Raw genomic sequence first — 6,724 nt, 5'->3', positions numbered from 1 at the left:
CTGCTGAACTGGCACTTTGGCAGGTTTTCTAGCTGATCTGAACTTTACATTCCAAAGGCAAATATTTTTTATCACTTAAATCCAAACTCAGTCTACGCCTGACGAAGGACCCGTTATTGCCACCTTTTAAGCTGCAGTAACTTGTCAGCACACTAGAGCGCAGCCCTTTCTACTCGCATACAAATATTTGGCATTGCAGCAAGAAGTGCTTGCTTAAGTGGCCTTCAAAGAAATACTGTAGGCAATCAAAACAAGACTATAGAAAATAACCTTGCTACTGGAAACAGACAGTGGAGAAGCTGTAAATATATACATATATATATATAATACCTTATTATATTCACTAAAAAAATTAGGTCCAAAAGTGGAACTACCTTCTCTGCTTGACCCATCCAGGAAAAAAAATGGCTTATTGTTTTCAGTTTAAGAAGTCTGGCTTCCTCTCCTGCCTGTTATATATGAATTCACCCACACAAGCTAGGTTTTTCCCTCTTCACAATCACTCTGTTATGATGAAAAATAAACTTGTACTTCATTGCAATATCCTTGCCACTGTCCTTCAGCATTTTTGAAAAGGGATTATTTCAGTTGAGGAGTTCTCAGAATGGCAGTTACATTTTTATATTGTCTTACTTCAGTCCTTTGTCTTGAGATGGATGATTCAAACATAAAACAGGTACCATAAACCAGTGTACAGCTGATGTTCTATAAATCTGCACATCTAATTGTGATTAATAAAGATAGGTGTTTTAGCCAGTGATCGTACAAGAGCTGTTGGTGAAAGAGAGGAAGAAAAAGACATCCAAGAAACTATAGTGAAGAATAAATTGTGTTGATAAAGGTTGCAATAGATAGATAGACAGACAGACAGACAGAATATAAATGTTAATTATCAGTATAATTTAAGTGCTGGGTAAACCTTAGAGAATGTCGTTTGTGATAGTGGAAAACTAGGGCAGTAATTTCTTACCAGGTTGCAAGAGCACAGTGTGACTTTTGCTAAAACAAAAGTATAGAAAGTGCCTGAAATAATTCATCTTTTGGACTGTTTCCCCAGTAAGTATCTTACTTTTCCTGAAAGGGAGTAGGCTGAAGGAGTCATTCCACTTAGAGAGCAGAAATGCTCTCTTACAAATAGATTGCCAGGTGCAAACCTTTGGATATATAAAAATGTAACTGAGTCTATATCTTGCATATAGAATATTCTCAGGATGTTTCATCTCAAGTTGCATGAAAGAATATCACTGATATATATGGGCCTTCTGTTCTGGCCATCTAGTGAGACTGCAGCTGCTAGAGTCAAAGGGAAAGTCCTCAGTAAGTTCAGTGAGGAAGAATCCCATGGAGAGAATGGCTCTAGCCCCAGAAGACTTTGTTATCTCTAGTGTGAGCCCTCTGTGATAGCTGGTTCTCTGACAAATACAAATACGAAGACTGGAAAACTTTCACTCAGTTACTCTAAAGTATCAGATTCGATGAATTCTGCTCCTGAACTAATGATTCTGTATAAAGGAACATTTATTAACTAGTAAAAAGGATTACTATTTGTTTAAACCCTGATTTTAAACCCTGAAGTATATAATGTAATAAGCAACTCAGCAAGAATGGAAGTTTCTCTTTTGCTTGAGAAATTCAGCTCAAGATAAAACTTAATGTTGTGGATCACTTCAAATTTAAGAAAAAATGCATTACAGTGGTTTTTAAAGGTCTGAAGAAGGGTTTAAATGGGTGACCTCTACATGCCAGTGAAGAAAGTACTGGACTATTTAAACTATTATCAGCAGAGAGGAAAATGAAACAGTTTCTGTCTTTCATGTGTATATCCATAAAGTGGAAAAAAAAGAGATCTATTACTATCCCAGAGCACCAAAGCATTCCTTTAAAAAGGAAATTTGCCAAATTTCAGCAAAACATGCAATGGTAACTTAGAGAAGCATAGTGTTAATACTCTGCACAGATACTGTATGCTTAAATTATGTAATTCCTTGGCTTAGAAAATTTTGACAGAATATGTTTTAAATTACTAGCCCAAGGCTACCAAAGTAGATAATATCAAAGCTTCCAAAGGATTACAGAAGTTTATTGCCTCCAATCTTATGATTAATCCATCAGTATTGTTTTTTGGTTTTTTTTTTTACATAGAGTTTTAATTCAGATTCTCTTATATTGTTATTCTATAATACTGATTTGAAATACTAGTCACTGCTTTTATTTTTATGTCAGATGATCACAAAGTAAAAAAAGCAAACAGAATAGTTACTCACTGATGGTAGCATGGAATATTACACAGGACTTTCAGTTCAGCTCCAAAACTGTAGTTTACTAAGTTACTTCTTCAAATACCATGGCTGCTTCATTGACTAGAAGAGGTACAACAATTAAAGCAGATTTAGGTACAACAATGATGGGCTCCAGAGAGGACCCCACAAAAACAAACACACAAACAAACAAAAATAATAAAAATCTATTTACTGTTATTCAGAGTACATTCCCACACTTTCGCCTGTTTGCTCTTGCCACTTGCATAGAAAATCTTACTTCCTTCTCAGGTGTTTGGATACTGGTGCACTGAGATTTTATATCATTACTCAGTCTGGTGTGTCTTTTAACCAGAAACTCCTTCTCAAATACAAGAAAGCTTCTCCTGCCAATTTTAGTTATCTGTAATACAGACAGAAAATATTAATATCAGGCTAAAAATAAAATCTGTAATGTCAATGTTTTGAAGCAGAGCTGCTTATGTTAAAACCATTACCAAGAGAAATTGGCCTATGCACTGACATTAAGCATTCTAAAGCCACATTCATTCTTCTAGGAGGAAAGCTATACATAGTGGATAATTTTTTAGAAGTAGATGCAAGTTGAAAAGCATGACTCTTTTTCTATTAGCATAGCAAATTTAGCCAAAAAGATGCAGCATGGGAAACTGCAGCAGCATATGGGAATTGGGTGGAGATGATCTGCTGAGAACCAAGTCACTGGAACTGCTGTGTGAATACATACCCATTCATTCCTCAGATAACAGTTGGTTATTTTCATGTCTGTTCTGGTAATTATGAATTATTTATGCTTCATCCATTGTTTATTATAACAACTGTTAAGTAAGCAGACAGTTATGAATTGGTTAAACACACAGAATAGGAACATGACTAATGCTCAAAGGAAAAACAGGTTTTGAGACATCAGGCTGATTTTGCATCCACTGAAACATGATTACAGCAGACAGAAATCTACATGCAGATTCAGCATGCAGAAATATCTACACACACATACCTGTCTGCATAATCTGCATGTATTCATGATTCATAGTTACTTGAAAGAGGTAGGATGTATGACTATGATGACATCTTGACTTGATTTTACAAGCAATAGAGATAACCTTTGAGTGTACAGGCAATGCTAAGTGATGAACAACACACTGAGAGCACACACACCCTTATGTAGATCCAGAAGATGTCATTGTTGCTTTATAATATCAGGTTAGAAGAGAATCACTTTTGTGCCCTATTTCTTTGCCACTGGTAGATCAAGTCCACCTAAATTCATTAAAAACTTATCCATAAATCTCAAAATACTTTATAAGGGTGGCTAGGGCTTATTTCAATTTACAGATGCATAAAGATGTGCCTAAACTCATGCAGTGAGCTTAAACGCTTTAATGACATGGAAGTAATCATGCCATCCTTCATGCAACATGCAACCAGCTTGCAGCTGATGCTGGAGTCCCATTTGGTTTCTCTTTGTGTTTCACCTTCTTAATCCTGATGCAGCCTCCAATCTGTGGTCACCTCTTCCAGGACTGTCAAACATATGAAGCGAACTTGGTCTCTCCGTAGGCAGGAGATTCAATTCACAAAGGTAGCCACTAGAGGTCAGGCAGGACGTAACTCATGGCCACGAAGTGACAGGAGATGGTTCCAAGGGCGCAGTCAGCAAGAGAAATGAGTGGCCAGAGTGACGCTTACATAAGAAGACGTTTTTATTCGTTATAGTTCTATTAGAAAGAAAACAGGTGTGGGGTCAGATACGGACTTCCTATACAAATAGAAGTTGGTTATAGTAAAGGTCAGCCTCAGAATACATGCCTATTAACATATGGAAATACTCAAAATAGTTCAGTAGCTCCTTCCCTGAATCACCCATTGAGTTGTCACAGTTTTGGTGAGCTTCTCAGGGACATCTGTTCCTTCACTGGGTGCACAGATGACCACTTTTTGTCACAAAACCAGTACCATCGTTCAGTGGGAGGGCCAATCTGCAGCTGCCAGTGCCTTCCTTGCCTCACAAGCTTTTCCTGTCCACAAAAGTGTGGCTTCTGATCAAAATGCCTCTCCTCTCCAATATACATGCTCATATTGCCTTGCAGCTTATGTTGGGCTCTAGGTTCAAGGGCTCAGAGTGTGTTTTAGAGAACTTCCTCAGGCAAACGTATTTATTTTTCCCATATGCCACTTCACTACTTGGTGCACTCATCATCCTGCCTGATTTGCAGCTGAGTGCTACACAACACTTACAGAACTTCTATATGTCTTGGAATAACATTTTTTTGGAAGCAATGAAAATAATTCCACCAACACTGACATTAAGCTAGGTTCAGTTATAAGTAAAATAAATATATAAATAAATAACATACAGTGGCTTTGGTTAGCTAACTCACTTGCAAATAGCTGTTTGATCATATGCCATACTCAGAGTGAACAGAATAAATGAAAATGTTGTAACATTTACTATGCTTCACATATAACCGAATCTCCTATATTCCTAATTCCTTATAGATCTGTAAATCTATACATAAGAGATACCTGTCTCTGATAGATCTGTCAAAAATGACACCTTCACCAGGAATATAATTATATTCAGGTTACCCAAAATCTGTATATGTACTTGTCATCTACTGGACTGTAGGATAGTGAAGTACATAAGTCCTCAGTGGCATTAGGCAAAAAAGATACATAGTAAATTTAGACCTACATGCAACAATATGATATGAAATAAAAAAGGGAAGATGTGTAATTTGTGCTACTATTTAAAAGAGAATCTGCTAATATTTTAATACTTGCTGATATCTAATAAAAAATTTCCTCCCACAACAGCTGATGTAATCTTTAACAGATATTAAAAAATAAGCTCTGTATCTTCTATGCAGCTGCTTTGGTGTCAGAATTGACATCACACAAAGTGGGGAAAACTGGGAACTGAGAACCCTTCTGTTCTGGATTTGCATTTGAACAGATAAAAAAAAAGAAAAAAAAAAAAAAGTCTAATTGCTATCTGTAACAGTGCAAACTTGTTTCTGCAAACATAGTTCATGTTGACCTGTGTGTTTATAGTAAGAATGGTTTACCTTTGATCATGAGGGACTATAGAAGTAAACTGAAAGGTGGTACAACAATCTATTCTGGGTCCTGTGTCACTATGCATTTTATATATGTGATGTTGTTTTAGGAAGCCTATATTATATGCATAGATAAATACACATGTATCCTTCAGTTTCCTTAAATTCCTAAAATAAAATAAAATAATAAAAAAGGTTTCTCTCTTGTTTTTATTATCACTGTCACTGCAAAGCTCTGAATTTCACATCACGTAGGAGCAAGAAAATGGAGAGTAACGTGGCTGAGACAGAAATAAATGTCACAGCTGTATGGATAGGACAGTAGAAGCTTTATTATTAGTGTATATACAATGTAATCTGCAATTGCATTTTAAATGGGAATTGTGATAAAACACTCCCAGTACTCAATAAGATGATATTAGTGATTCTGCAAGTCAATAAAGACAATATCAGAAACAGAGGAATTACACATACACAGTATATGGTCAATATGTGCCAATTTATTCAGATAGGCTATCCTGACATGTTGCTTTTATACTCCACCTACTTTGGCAGTAATAAGAGTATGTATCTTCACAAGAGTAGTGACAGAGCTCCTGAGAAGACTGATTGAATGGTGCAAAGCATGGATAACAAGCAGCTGTGCAAACTCATGGTGGATGAGCACAGTGCTTTACAGATAGCTATAGCTGCAGAAATGTTCTAGGCATAGGACTCTCCCTCTCCTTTTCTGTGTTATTTGCTACTTTATAACTTCACAAATCTGTAATAAATTAAACAAAGGTGTTCATTAGCACATGCATAGCTAATTAAAACTACAACTAAAATGTAAGTGGCAGAATTGGGAAGTACATAGTCCTTTCCATTGCTGAGGGTAATAGAAACTTGGGGATGCACCGGATACTGTGCTGCAGGGGCAGCTGAGCTGGTCTCACAGCTCCAGCAAAGTATCCCCTGGGATGTCAAAGAGCGGTGCAGACATTTGTGTATGTAAGGTACATGAGTAATGGAAGAGTTGCAGGCTGTTAACACTAACCATGGCTGTACACTGTGTCACTGTACCTACCACCACAACCATCAGCAGCTTTGTTTCTGAAGTGTGACATATACAGGACATAACCAACTTCGCAGAATATGCTGAGCATTATTTAGCTGTCCTGTTGAGACTATTTTAGAGTTCCTCCAGAATTCCCACACATTATGTGGGAATAATGTGTGTTACAGGTTTGCCAGAACCTTCAGCAACTGTACTATTAAGGTGAAAGATATCTTTTAAAGCTGTTTAAAGTTAGGATTTAATTTATTTCTCCCATCCTCTGCTAAGACCACGGACAGTACAGAAAAAAAAACAACATACCTTGGGAGGATGGGAGAGGCAGCATTGCAACA

This window comes from Chaetura pelagica, unplaced genomic scaffold (genome assembly GCF_000747805.2).
Source record: "Chaetura pelagica isolate M959 unplaced genomic scaffold, ChaPel_1.0 scaffold92, whole genome shotgun sequence".
NCBI classification, from domain to species: Eukaryota; Metazoa; Chordata; class Aves; order Apodiformes; family Apodidae; genus Chaetura; species Chaetura pelagica.
The sequence above is the reverse complement of the archived record's forward strand: the minus strand, read 5'-3'. Positions refer to the sequence as shown.